Here is a 14,712-nt window from a genome sequence, read left to right as displayed (position 1 = left end):
CAGATCTCATTACGGATGGTTGTGAGCCACCATGTGGTTGCTGGGATTTGAACTCTGGACCTTCGGAAGAGCAGTCAGGTGCTCTTACCCACTGAGCCATCTCACCAGCCCTAATGTTCTTGTTTTAAGACAAGATTTTTTTTTTTAAACTTACACTGCGTTTGTGTTTGTGTGTGTATGTGTGTGTGTGTGTGTGTTCATGTGTGTGAGCATGTGCACATAAATGTCATGGTACAAATGTGGAGGCCAAGGGACAATTTGCAGGAGTTAGTTCCCTCCTCCTGTGTGGGTCCTGGGAATCAAACTCAGGTCCTCGGTAGCCCAGGCTGGCCCCTAACTTACTGGGTAGCAGAGGGGTCACCCTGAGCTTCTCCTCCAAGCGCAGGGCTCCCAGTTCTCCACCACACCTGATTCTAATGCAGTGCTGATCTTCGCACAGGTGAGGCCAGCACACAAGCAATGAGCTGTGTGTCGTCCCCAGCCCTGTATTGACTGTGTGTGGGCAGTGAGCCTCGCCCCTTTCTATCCCTTTGAAGTGACAGGGAAGAAGTGAGCCAGAGTTGACCACAGGGCAGGAAGCTCAGGATAGACTGTATCAGCAAGTGAAGGCCTCAGGGATACAATGCCTGTTACAATCAATAACTGGTCAATCGTTAATTCAAAGGTAACCACCATCTGACACGGGTTAAAACTGGGAAACAGCTCTTGCAAAGGAGAGACAAGAGTTTGTGTTGTCCAATCTGCTTCATTTGCAAAACTCACTAGTTTGCTTAAGAATTTCAGATCTGAGGGACTGGAGAGATGGCTCCGCAGTTGAAAAGCACTGGCTGCTCTTGTAGAGGACCAGGGTTTGGCTCCCAGCATCCACGCAGCAACACATCCACTGCCTGTTACTCTAGCTCCGCCGTGGGTGGGGGGATCTGATGCCCTCTTCTGGCCTCCATGGGCACCAGCACACAGGTGCATGTGTACACAACACAAAGAGACACATAAAATAAAACTTTTTAAAAAAATAATTTCAGAAGCAATTAGATTAACATGGCAGTAAGTAGAATGCTCCCTCCACTCTCCAGGCCTGCGCGCACCCCACGGAAGTTGGAGCGTATTGGAATAACTGCTTCCCTGGCTGTCAAGGATTACCTGGGCCTCTGGACTAACATGGCAGGAATTATAACTTCTTCCCCAGCTTTCTCAACGGCAGTTTTATTTATGCGTTTCCTTTCTTCAGTCTGTTTTGGTAAATTATGCTTTTCCTAGAAGATTGTAATAGGTTTTCACCAACGCAATAGGCCAGATCAGATCACCTTAAAAGTAAATAGGTGTATGTTTATTGGGTGCAGCTCCTGGGTGGGTTCGCGGGTCCCAGAGAACAGAGCCAGGGAAACCACGAGCCCAGGCTAAGGCCAGGGGGTTTATAGATCTCGGGCGATGATGTATCAGCCAGGAACCGGAACTGTGCCCAAATATAGTCAAAAGCTGATCGCTTACACGGGTGGGCTGGTAGATTGCATCAGCTGCTGGAAATGCAGAACTGAGCTTTTGGGACCTTTTTTTTTGGGGGGGGGTGTCCGAGGCAGGGTTTCTCTGTGCAGCCCTGGCTGTCCTGGAACTCACTCTGTAGACCAGGCTGGCCTCGAACTCAGAAATTCATCTGCTTCTGCCTTCCAAATGCTGGGACTAAAGGCGTGCGCCACCATGCCCGGCTTTGGGGCCCTTCTTTTGTTCAGAGTTTTTCAGTGTGCGAGGGTTTGGGCGGAGATTAGACGGGGCTTCCCAGGCCACAGGCAGGGGTGAGCAGTGGACTCCAAGCTCCAACCAAACAGCTTGGTCATTTTTTTCCTAGCAGGAATCTCTTCCTAGAAATCGTGTGTGTGTGTGTTTATGTGTATGTGTTTACATGTATATGTGTACGCAGAGGTGCCTGTGGAGGCCAGAGGGTATCATTCTGCCCTCCACGTTGATTCCTTGAGATGAATTCTCTTTCTGGCTAGGCTGGCTGGCCATCAAGCGCCATGGAGCCAACTGCTCTCCATCTCCCTGTGCTAGAATTGCATCTGCGCAGTAGGTCACCCAGCCTCTTGACGCTGGCTCTGGGCTCGAACTGGAGCTCTCCCGCCATCATTTTTCCACAGTGTGCTCACCAACGGAGTCTTCATCTAACCATTGTTCCTGGGTTTTTGAGACACAGTCTGGACACATAGTTCGGGCTAGCTTAGAACTCGAGGCAGAGACCAGGTTGGCGTCAAACTTGGAACAATCCTCCTGCCTTAGCCTCCGAAATGCTAGGGTTATAAGCACATACCAGCAGGCTTGGCTCTAGCAATTTCTTGGAACACGGTGAGATTTCAGGCTACGTTAACTACATGGAGCTTGGATCTGAAACAGCCCGTGGGAGTGCCGCCCTGAGATGGGTTCCATCCCCAGGACTGCATACACCCTGTGTGGTGGAGGCAGGAGGATCAGGAGTTCAGAATTAGGCTGATCTACATAATGAGCCTGGGTTACATGAGACCATCTCTCAAAAACCAACCAAAGCCACGTGTCATGCATGCTTTAGAATGGTCTTGGTTACTTAAATTGCTGTCTCTAATTTTCATTCTCTGCCCAAGACCATGTTTTCCTCTGTTGGGCTGATTGCACGTGGTTAGGAACTTCCTGGTTCCGTCTAATTGAGACCAAGTTAACCTCTGAGGGTATAGACCCTGGCCAACAGGCCAGCAGGGTGATCTCGTTAGTCCCCAGAAGATGACCATCATTTTCCCTTCTTGTCTGCAGGAAGACAGGTGATAATTAAATGACTCCTGGCACCACTTCATCCTGAAGTCTCCCTGGTCCCAGGTAGCCACCCGCACAATGGTGGTGTCTACCGCCCTCTTGTGGCAGAGGGAGTTTTTGTTCTTTCCAGTTTCTCATCTGACAAAAATTTCCAACAGCTGGGTGGCAGAAGTGAGTGGGTGAGTGTGGGTGTCAAATATTTACATCTGAGCTTCGCGCTAAGTGACATTAGGGGTAAATGGGGAGGGGGATCCAGAGACTCCGGTAAACTGAACACCTTTAAGCAAGATCCAGGTTGCGAAATGAGGTGGGTTTGGCCAAATGCTGCTTGTTTTCTAATGTTAATTTGGGTCCCCCAAACTGCAAGTAGTGTCTGTAAGTAGCTTCTGGGAACCTGCCCCCAATGGATTCTGACTGTTAAATAAAAATGCCAACAGCCAATAGCTGGGAAGGACAGACAGAGGTCGGGTTTTTGGAATTTCCTGGGGCTTGGGACAGACGGAGAAGGGTAGCTACCATGTGAAGGAGCCGGGAGAGTGTGGCCAGAGAGGACTGCCCACCTGGGTCCAGGGCAGCGAAGAGAGAACAGAGAGTGCAGTAAGAAGTAATTCGGGATTATTGGCGGGAGGTGGATTAGCCGCGTGGAGGTTAAGCAGTGGCCCAGCTATCGAGCTACTTAAGGCCTATCAAAATATCAAGGCTGTGTGGGGGGAGCGGGGAGGAATGTCTTTCTTTGGGGAACATAAAGGCGGGGTGGTGAGCCTGCCACTGGGACTTATTAATTAATTATTTAATTCAACAGCCAAACAACCAGAGACCTGTTTCTGCGTGTTGAAGAGCCCAGATGCAGATTTCAACAGAGAGTTACACACGTGTCATCTGTCATCGGAGATGCTCTGTACAAATATGCCCAAAACAAATATGGTGCTCACCACTGAAGACTGGGCTTTTCTGGTTTTATGATTTGAGAGACTTTGGGATCCTAGAATGAAGGTCTTCTAGTATTTATATTGGAATATGTTTTTTGTTGCTTTTGTTACTGTTCAAGTTTTACGACTTGTTTTCATTTATGTATGCATTTGTGTAGAAAGCATACCAAGTGTATGCAGATGCCTGCAGTAGCCAGAAGAGGGCGTCAGGTCCCTGGAGCTGGAGTTACAGGTGAGCCACCAAGCATGGGTGCTTGGTTCCTCTGCAAGAGCACTGTGCACACTCGACTGCGGTTCTAGTGGAAATATTTTTTAAATCATCATCATCAAAGCTGAGCGGTGGTGGCGCACGCCTTTAATCATTATTATTTAGTAGCGGTGTTATGATATTTTTGACTACGTGCGTCTATGAACCACATTGTGCAGTCCCCAGGCAGGCCACAAGAGGGCATCAGATCCCTTGGAACTAGAGACCTATGAGCCACCACGTAGATCAGCCCTTTTCAACCTGTGGGTCGTGACTCCTTTTGGGGACTGTACAGCCCTTTCGCAGGGTCGCCTAAGATTCTCGGAAAACACAGATATTCACATAACGATTCATAACAGTATCAAAATTACAGTTGTGAAATCGCCACAAAAGTAATTTTATGGTTGGGGGTCACCATGACATGAGGGACTAAAGAGTCCCAGCATGAGGGAGATTGCGAACCACTGATACAGATGCTGGGAACTGAAGGCGAGCCCTCAGTCAGAGCACCAAGTGCTTGTGGGCCACCTCTCCAGACCTGGAAAGGAGACCATGTGACTGCTGAGAGCAGAACCCACGCCCTCAGCCAAAGCAGCAAGGGCTCTTAACAGCTGAACTCTCTCTCCAGTCTCTACTGTAAGCTTTTATTATGCTCGGTTTTTAGAAACCTTCTTTAGGAGGGTGTGTGAACGCAGCCCCCACTCCCACAGATTATGCAGTTAATTTCCCACGTGTGGGGGAATCTCGGGGGTCAGCACATCAGAGGGCAGCGGAGGAGCCTCACACCGCCGGGAAACCACCTTGTGGTCATGGTGTGTCCCCTGCTGGGTGACTACTGATAAGCTTGCCCGACATACACAGTAAAGACATGTGCGGGTGAGGCAGGCGGATTTCTGAGTTCGAGGCCAGCCTGGTCTACAAAGTGAGTTCCAGGACAACCAAGGCTACACAGAGAAACCCTGTCTCGAAAAACCAAAAAAAAAAAGACATGTGCGGGTGATTCGTGTTTAACTCTGTTCACCCCAGAATAATTCTGACTACTGCTATTTATTACTTAGTCTTAAATTTGTACAGCATGCAGTATTTTTTTATTAAAGCACAGAAAAACAGTTTAAAGAAAAATCTAGTGGGGTGATAGTGAAGCCCAACTGCTGAGCACTTTGGTGAGAACCTGGTGCATAGCTCAAACTCAACTCTAGGTGTTGCTGTGGAGGGCTTTTCCACAGTGCTTATCCTTATCCTTATTATTATTATATTATTATTATTATTATTATTATTATTATTACTTATTCACTTTGCATTCTGCTCACTGCCCCATCCCTGTCATCCCCTCACAGTTTTTCTCCCCTCCCTCTCCCTCCTCCCCCTCTCCTCTGGGAAGGTGGGGGTCTCCCTGGTTATCCCCCCACCTGGCATATCAAGTTTCTGCAGGGCTAGGCACATCTTCTCCTACAGTGGCCAGACAGGGCAGCCCAGCTAGAAGAACACACCCCACAGACAGGCAACGGCTTTAGGATAGCCCTCGTACCCGTTGTTCAGGACCCACGTAACCCAAGCTGCACATCTGCTACCTATGTGTGGGGAGGCCTAGGTCCAGCCCATGTGTGCTCTCTGGTTGGTGGTTCAGTCTCTGAGAGCCCCAAGGGTTAGTTGACTCTGTTGGCCTTCCTGAGGAGTTCCAATCCCTATTCCCTTAGAGGCTACAATCCTTTCTCCTGTCCTTTCCTAAGAGTCGCCAAGCTCCACCCACTGTTTGGCTGCTGGTCTCTGCATCATAGTCAGCTGCTGGGTGGAGCCTCTCAGGATAGCCTTTCCTGGAGTCCTGTCTGCAAGCATAACAGAGCATCACTAATAGTGTCAGGGTCGGTGCTTGCTCATGGGATGGGTCTGAAGTTGGGGCCAGTTATTGGTTGGCTATTCCCTCAGTCTCTGCCCCATCTTTGTCCCTGCATTTCTTGTAGACAGGATAAATTTGGGGTCAAAATTTTTGTGGGTAGGTTGGTGTTCCTACCAATCCATTGAGGTTCCTGCCTGGCTATAAGAGGTACCCTCTTCCAGTTCTATACCCCTCAACTAGGGTCACCCCCATTGATTCTTGGATGCCTCCCTAATAATCCCAGGTCTCTGTCTCTTCCTGGAGATGCCCCCACCCCTGTCAGTTGCAGAATTCCATTCATTCTCCTGGCTATCTGACCATCTCTCCAGTCCCTCCCCAAACTTGATCCTGAACACCCCCATCCCCACCCCCTCTACCACCCAGTCCCCTCCCTCCATCTGCCTCCTATGACTATTTTATTCCCCCTTCTAAGTGAGAGTCAAGCTTCCTCACTGTGCCTTCCTTCTTGTTTCGCTTCTTAGGGTCTGTGGAATGTAGCGTGGGCATCCTGTACTTTATGGCTAATCTCCACTTATCAGTGAGTACATACCATGCTTGTGCTTTGGGGACTGGGCAGGGAGATGCAAGTCAAAACAACTCTGGGATTCCATCCTACCCCAGTCAGAATGGCTGAGATCAAAACCTCAAGTGATAGATGCTGGTGAGGATGTGGAGCAAGGCGACACTCCTCTATGGCTGATGGGGTGCGAACTTGTACAAACACTTTGGAAATCATTTGGCAGTTTTACAGAAAACTTGGAATATTTCTACTTTAAGATCCAGCTATACCCCTCCTGGGCATACACCCAAAAGATGCTCCACCATCTCACAAAGACACTTGTTCAACCATGGTCATAGTAGCTTTATTTGTAATTGAAGTGGAAATTTAAGGGTTCTTTGGAAAGTCAGTTGGATGGTGTTTTGCTGAAGCAGACGCAGGAGAGAGGATGTTCTGCTAAAGCAAGCGTGTGGAAGGACAGGTGATGAAGGATTCTTTGCTAACAACACACATGTGTTGGTCTACCTTCCGTTGCATAGTTGAGCTGCATTTGTCGGAACGCCATAGACAGAAGTGCACCAAAAAACTTCTGGTCGTGTGCTGCAGTTTCTTGCTGCTTCCCCAGACTCCAGCTGATTGGCAGAGGATGTCAGCTGAGACAGTGCTTGTGCTGAGGCAAGACGTGTGAAGGACACGTGATGTTTGGAGCGAGTGTAAACAGGACTCGACAGTGACAGAGGCTGAGCCAGGCTTGCTTATAGAGTTAGCTGTGCAACACTTGTGGGTCTCGAGTCTTCCCTGATCTTTGCTTCCCTGATTGAGGCACAGCCAAGAACTTTTCCTGGCTTGCCTCCAGGTCTCTCCTGCTGACTCGTGCCAAGGCTGAGGCCTGGCTGTCTCTGCTAGGTCGTGCCATAGCTGCTGATTCATGTTTGCTATCCCAACTCTTGTTTTTGAATGGGTTCTACCGCTTCTTGTGTTAATTCAGCTCCCAAAATTACACGGGGACCCGAATGTCTACCTGTAAAACTCTGGGAATCCCTGCCCTCAGTTGGCTTTGATTGGTAAATAGAGTTGCCGGCGGCTAATGACTGGGCAGGGAGACAGAGGCAGGGCTTTTAGGTTCCCTGGCAAGGAACACAGGAGAGGAAGAATAGTCACCATGCCAGGAAAGGAATAAGATGCAGGCTTGAGAGCTTCAGAAGGCAGTACCAGCCAGGGAAGTCGGCCCCAGTATACACACACACACACACACACACACACACCACTGGGTCTAGGGTAGCAAAGATGGAATATAGATTTTAGTAAGTAATAACTCAGGGGTGCCAGAGGGGAGGCATTAGCAGTGTGGAAGTTTGGGAGTGGCCCAGCCATTACAGTGTTTAAGACATATTAAAATAGAAGGGTGTGTGTGTGTGTGTGTGTGTGTGTGTATCTTTTATTAGAGAATCCAGAGCACCAGGAGCAGGTGGTGAGGTGTGCCGCTGCAGGGGAGATTAGAGCAGATTAATCAACTACCGATACACAATGCTACCAAACTGGACTATTGGTGTATCTATGAAGTGTTTGCGAGTGGATCTAGCTGCTGCTGCTGACCTGTGAACTGAACTGCCGATTTCCAGACAACACAGACGGGAGCTGTTCCAAAGAACCTCTCTAAACAGGTCCACTTCCCCCATATCCTTTCTTTCCCACTACCTCTGGTGGGAGATGGGCTACAAGGGAGGCTAAAGCGTTTGAGAACCATCATTAAAAATAGGTTCTGGGAGTCTGCCACTAGCAGCCTTCACATGAAGATGTAGAACTCTCAGCTCTGCCTACATCATGCCTGTCTAGATGGGTGCCCTACTCCCACCTTGATGATGAGGGACTGACCTCTGAACCTTGGTAAACAGAACCTGGAGGAGCTGCTGACAATCATCTCAAGTGGATTGACGAGAAGAGACTCTACCAGACCCGTCAGGCTGGCCGGATTCTCAGAAAAGGAGGCATGGGCTTCTGTGACCTTTTACATTCTGTCAGGATCTTTCAATGCCAGTACCATGGGATGATCACCAAGAACAGCAGCAGCAATGGAGTGGGTCAACCTGACTTTAGAGTGCTACAGAAGGCAGAGCTGGAGAAGTGACACCAGCCCTTTGGAGGAGCCCAGAAGATCATGTGTGGATCCCAGACATTGAAACAGGAAGTTGTAACTTTGAAGTTGCCTTGGAGACCCCAAGACTTTGGAGATGCCAGAGCCATGAGCTATCTGCTAAGGAAACCTGTTAACAGAGTGGAACCAGCCCAGGAGACAGAAGTTTGTTGCTGACAACAAAGGTGAAAAAAATAGTTGGAGATTTGAAAACTGCTTTAATATCAGACACAGAGATGCACAGTTTGTAGTTTGCCCAGTTGGTTTGATTTCCTGTCTTGCTTTGGGGATTACAGTTTAGTGATTGGGTGGATCTCATAAGAAACTTTGAAATTTTAACATTGTTGATACTAATATAGATTATGGGGACTTTGGATGTTGGACTAAATGTACTTTTTTAGTATGGTATGTTTAGGTATGGCCTCCATAGACTCGTATGTTTGAACAATCCTATGGGGGACAGGGAGTGGAATGTTATGGGTTGTATATGCTGCCCAGGGAGTGGCACTATTAGAAGGTGTGGCCCAGTTAGAGTAGGTATGGCCTTGTTGGAGTAGGTATGGCCTTGTTGGAGTAGATATGTCACTGTGGGCATGGGCTTTAAGACCCTCATCCTAGCTGTCTGGAAGTCAGTATTCTAGAAGCCTTCAGATGAAGATGTAGAACTCTCAGCTACTCCTGCACCATGCTTGCCTAGATGCTGCCATGCTCGCACTTTGAGAATAATGGGCTTAACCTCTGAACCTATAACCCAGCCTCAATTAAATGTTATTCTCATTAGAATTGACTTGATCATGGTGTTTGTTCTCAGCAGTAAAACCCTAACTAAGACAGGTGGGAAGGAAAGCTTTGATTGGGATGTAAAGTAAATAAATAAATTTAAAAAAAAAATAGGTTCTGAAAAAATCAAAGTTACACGTAATAGCTAGAAACTGGAAACAACCTAGATGTCCCTCAGTTGAAGAATGGATAAAGAAAATGTGGTTCATCTACACAATGGAATACTATTCAGCTACTAAAAACAAAGACGTCATGAATTTTGCAGGCAAATGGATGGATCTTAAGAATATCAACCGGGGGTTATCTTTAAACCAGTACTTTGTTGTGGGATGGGGGAACTCATGGGACCCCACTTCTCTATGAGGACTTAAACGCAGTTAATGGTCACTGAGGGCAGGAGAGACATTGCCCTTGGTGGTGACGCTACTGAGAGGGTGCACTGTTGTAACCCCTGAGTTATTGATACTAGAGAGACTTCAGTGTTGTACAGACAGTTTGCCTCTGCATTCCCGCCAGAGGCTCCCATCCTCCCCCCCCCTCCCCTAGCATTAGAATGGCACTCAACACTGCTGCTGATGAGCAGGGAAACTCCACGTGCCTGTCCTTGAGACCTTAGAGAAATAAGAAGCTCAAGGGAGACCATGGAAAAAGTAAAAGTTAAACAGAGGTCAGGTCACAGACAGCTATGATGGCCCTAAAATTAGTCCTTGAACCCATTAACCCCCTCCCTCCCACTTCAGTACTAGTCCACCCTCTACTCCCCCTTTTCTGTGAATATTCACACTATTTCTATACTATATATAAACCCAATGTTTTCCGGACTAGGGGTCGCTTGCCAGCATTCACAAAGTGGGTACTAGGTGGGTGAATCGAGTTTGAACTTGAAAATAAAAGACTCTTTTGTGAGTTTCAGTGGATTTTGCAATTCTTGGGCTCCTCTGGGTTTCCCGTGAACTCAGGGCACAGCATTACATGCTCCTAGGTACCCACTGAGTCAGCATACACAAAGACATAGCCGAGAGCAGAGGGGCTTGTGGGGACAAGGAAGAGGACAGGAATGGGTAAGGGGATATGTGACTATGGCTTAAATACATTACATATACATATAAGGTGTTATAATGAAACCGTTGTTATGTATGATTAATATATGCTACTCAACACATTAAAATAAACTTGTAGGATGAATGAAATAGAGAAGAGAGGGTGCTACCCAGTCAATCAAAAGTCCAAGAGCAACGGCTCTTCCACCCAGCTGAGGGCCTTCAGACCAGAGGCTGGGACACTAGCTCTTCCCAGGAACACCCATCTCTCTCCTGCTCCTGCAGACAAGGAACACACACGTTGTATCTTGCGGGTCTGCTCAGTCGCTTCAGGAGAATCATCTCAGGACTCTCACCATGAGGTGGGTGGTGCCCTAGGGACCTGCTGGAAACACAGGGCACCCTATCAGTGGCTTCCCATCAGGGTGGAGTTCTTATCAGGAGACCAGGAAGCTCTGCCCGTTAGGCATCCGGTTGAGTTGTGGTAAGGCCTCTGTGTAGCCAGCGGGCACTTCCCCAGCTCCTGTGGAATTCTGAGAAGCGTATCTGATACCTGGGTGTTTACTCTGTCAGGGCACTTCCTGTTTTCATTTCCAGGAAGCATGGCACAGGCGGCTGAACTAGTCAGAGATGGAGCTGGAGAGGGCAGCAGCAGCTTCGTCAGCAGTCTCTGGGTGTCTGCCGGATGGACGCACACAGCCGGCCCTTCCTCAGACTGTCAGGCTTGCTGGGAAGTGCCTTTACTTTCTGATGTCTCAGCAGCCATAGAATTTGCTCCTCAACTCTCTTACAACTCCCACAAGGTAGGCAGGCGAACATAGAAACTCTTCAAACCCCCCCACCTTGAGCACAGCTTGGATAAAAATCCTGGTAATATCAACACCAGGAACCAAACACAACACCGTTATCAACCCAGCACCAAACCCCTGATTCCAACGCTCACGCTAACCCACACCCTAAACCTAATGCCTACCGACACCAACCCACCACCAATGCTACCAACCCAGGGACCCCAGATTAATTATCAGTACTGGTGCCAAAAAGCCACCAAACCTGCGAGTCCAACAGCAATACCAAAATCCAGGAGCAGGATGGACGTGGATAACAGGACTTTCTGGGGCAAGTGTGCCAAACCCAGGGAGCCACATTGCACCAGGGAAGCCTGGTCAAGGCTCACATGTGTGCAGGATCTATAGACATTTACAGAGCCGTAGGTAATCACAGCAGACCTGTGTGGACACACCTGGAATTATTACTGAAAGTGAAGCAGAACTCTACCCTCTGCCTGGGCAGCAGGAAATCTGAGAGGCTGGTGTGTAGCTCAGCGGGCAACTGCCTACCACGCACGACACCCAGGTTCCACCGCCAACACTACAGAGCAGCACACACAGGGAATCCAGCACTTTGGAGGAGGAAGGAGAAGGATCCATAGCTGAAGGGCATCCTCAGGAGTGATGAGAGTTGAAGGCCAGTCTGGTGAGACCCTGCCTGGACCAAAAGGTGGAGGCTGGGGAGATAGCCCAGTGGTTAGGGGTCCTCGCTGCTCTTCAGAAGACCTGAGCCTGGTTTCCAGCACCCACATCTGGTGGCTCACAACCACCTGTAACTCTAGCTCAAGGGGATCTGACACCCTCTTCTGGCCTCCACAGACCCTGGACTCACTAAAACACACACACAGTAATATAAAAGTAATAAAACTTATTTTTTAAAAAATGAATCAGAGGAAGAGGGAAAGGAGGAAGACTAGAGTCCCAGGCGGAAAGTTTACACTCAGCACAATACTGGGGTGGGGGAGCTCCCCCTGCAGAACTGAGCTGACTCAGTCCTGTCTAAGGAACCATCAGCCAGTCCATCCTTTACAAATTATGCTAAAAACATTACAGCTGGGACATTTGCAAATCCCAGACGTTAAACCTCTTAGCTGTCTCCCCACTGGAAATGGTGTGTGTAGGTCTCACACTAGCCTGCTCTCTTTCTTCATCCATAACTGTATGGGAGGATTACCCAGAATGCTCCAGGACATCTGTCTAATACCGTAATCAACTGCTCCACTGGGACACATTCAGTTCAGATCCTCCTGGGTGCTCACAGCCTTGTGTTTTGCTTTGTTCAGACATTCTAGAATACACTATTGGAGGTGGCGGCTGGCAAGTTTCCAAAATAACTTACGGCTTAATTCAGGAGCTGCAGTGCCTTCCCATTGTGGTGCGCCTTACAGTGGCAATGGGGACAGCTGGTCGGGGCCTGTGCAATCCCAGCATGCAGGCGGCTGAGACAGGGGTTCTATCACAGAGATATAAACAAGAACAGCAGTGGTCAGTAGAAGGAAGCTAAGGAGCTCTTCATAATTCCCTTCAAGAGTGAGGCTTATCGTAACAAAAAGCCTCGGACTATGGTGTGGTCTCATGGTGGACAGGAGGGCACTGGACAGAATCAATGCTGTGGAGAGTCCACATGATGGGACCTAGAGAGGACAGGCATCCCTGTCAAGTCTGGGAGGAGCTTCCTTTAGTGGGAGTGAGGGGGCTGGGGAGATGCTGAGCAGCTGAGAACATTGGCTGCTTCTACAGAGGATCTGGGCTCAGTTCCCAGCACCCACGATTGCTCACAGCCGTCTAGAACTCCAGGCCTAAGGGTTTCACACCCTCCTCTGACCTTACAGGTCCTAGGCATGCATATGGCAGACATACATAAATACATGGAGAGAGAGAGATAGAGAGAGAGAGAGAGAGAGAGAGAGAGAGAGAGAGACAGGGCATGCTGAGAGGGATGTGCTGTGAGTGGGGAAGTCAGAGGAGCCTTTTCAGAGTGTGCAGTCTTCACAATTACCTCCCAGGGCCAATCTTCCTGAAGAGTGTTTGGACCAATTGCCCAAGCTAAAGAAAGATGGATATAAAACAAACAAACAAACAAACAAACAAACAACTCTCCGGTTTTTATAACCTTTCCACCAGGTCAAACAACATGAAGTAAAAGCATACTGTTTGAAAGCTGTCAGGTCACAACACAGACTGTTTCTTAACTCAAGTCTGGAAGAGAGCCACAGGGAGGCTGCCTGACTCGGGGTGTGACATCTGTGCTGTGTTCTAAGAGTCTCCAGTTCAAGGCCAGCCTGAGCTATATATCGAGACCCCACCCAAAAAGAGAAAAAGGAAATACAAAAAGAGTGTCCTCCTATCTAGTAGCAGCTATAAACGTTTTGAGATGTAAGGGGCCTTAGGCGTGTTTAAGTGCCTGCTCTATACCAGGCATATGGAAACCCTGTGTCTCGCAAGAAGGGCTTTAAGGTAAAATAAAAGAGGTGGGGTACAGACACTGTGTAGATCAGGGGAGGCACAGCAAACACAACTAGATCTGGAGACACCCAGGAGGTCCCCAGAGAGGAAAGATGGGTCTCCTGCACAGGGAGAAGAGCAAGCTTTTGTTCTGTTGGCACGGAAGCTGCCTCAGTCTGCTTGGGCTATTTAATAAAATCCTGGGGGTTTTTTGTTGTTGTTGTTGTTGTTGTTGTTGTTTGACAACTTGACATAGGTTGTGGTCATCTAGGAAGAAGACCCTCAACTGGAAAAATATCCCCCATTAGATTTCGTATGTGGCAAGTCTATGGGGCATTCATTCTCTTGATTGGTTGTTGATGTGGGAGGGCCCAGCACACCGGAGGCAGTGCTATCCCTGAGCAGGTGGTCCTGGGTTCTTGGAGAAAGCAGGCTGAGTGAGCTGTGGGAGCAAGCCAGTGAGCAGCATCCCTCCATGGTTCCTGTCCCCACTTCTGCTTGAGCTTCTCCTGTCTTGATTCCTCTTGATGGTGGACTAAACTCCGTAAGTCAAATCCTTTCTTTCCCGGAGTTGGTTTGGGACAGTGTTTTATCGCAGCAACAGCAAACAAACCATTGTGGTGACCTTGTTGTTTTAGGGATGATTTTGGAAGTATGTAGAACCTTGCGTTGAAGAAGCCATCGGACGTTCAATGCGTAACACGCTGTTCTGCAGGAGCTTGGGAGGTAAGACTATTGAGAGAAATGACGGAGGCCTGGCTGTGAGGTTTCAGAGGCAAGCAAAGGCTCTTTTGGGGCCATGTGTGATGGATTTGGATTAGGAATCTGTGGTTTCTGGTCATCGGGAGCTGAGGGATCCGCTGGGATTAACCAGAGGCCAGCACCACTCAGGTGAGAGCCTCTGGGGATTGTTTCTCCGGCTCAGCACACCAAAGCGATGGTCCAGAGGGGCCACAGCTGCATCTCAAGCTGGAAGCGAACTAATTATTATTCATGTGTAAACATCTCCCATAAGCTGCTCATTTTGGTGGCATGTGGGGGTCAAGGAGAGATGCTGAGGAAGCAGGCAGTAGAGTCAGTCTCTGAAGATGTCAGGAGAGGCCACTGGTGAAGGTGCAGCCTCAGCTGTAGTGGATATTCCAGCCTACTGGAGATTC

General features: G+C 48.7%; 1 non-coding gene across 1 annotated transcript; it reads right to left on the bottom strand.

Annotated features, from left to right (window-relative positions):
- Positions 1 to 4,626: 4,626 nt before the first annotated feature.
- Positions 4,627 to 4,787, bottom strand: LOC115031008. The gene has a single exon (XR_003836600.1). It is a non-coding gene; the product is annotated as a U1 spliceosomal RNA (small nuclear RNA).
- Between the last annotated feature and the right edge of the window lie 9,925 nt (positions 4,788 to 14,712).

This window comes from Mus caroli, chromosome 4 (genome assembly GCF_900094665.2).
Source record: "Mus caroli chromosome 4, CAROLI_EIJ_v1.1, whole genome shotgun sequence".
NCBI lineage: Eukaryota > Metazoa > Chordata > Mammalia > Rodentia > Muridae > Mus > Mus caroli.
This window is presented reverse-complemented; position numbering and strand designations above follow the sequence as displayed.